Below are 333 nucleotides of genomic sequence, written 5' to 3' on the forward strand. Positions count from 1 at the left end.
TACAATGTTATGAACCTCCATCTAAAGTTCTTCATGTACTCTATCAGATCTAATCCCTTTAATCAATTTGTCACTTCCACTGTATAATGTTAAGGGACTTGATTTAGGTCATAACTGAATGGCTTACTGGTTTTCCATACCTTCTTCAATTTAATTCTGAATTTGGCAATAAGGAGTTCATGACCTGAGCCACAGTTAGCTCCTGGTCTTCTTTTTGCTTACTGTATAGAGCTTCTCTGTCTTCAGCTGCAAAGGATATAATCAACCTGATTTCAGTATTGACGATCTGGTGATGTTCACGTGCAGTGTCTCTTGTTGTCGGAAGTGGTTGTT

This window comes from Bos javanicus, chromosome X, assembly GCF_032452875.1.
Source record: "Bos javanicus breed banteng chromosome X, ARS-OSU_banteng_1.0, whole genome shotgun sequence".
NCBI classification, from domain to species: Eukaryota; Metazoa; Chordata; class Mammalia; order Artiodactyla; family Bovidae; genus Bos; species Bos javanicus.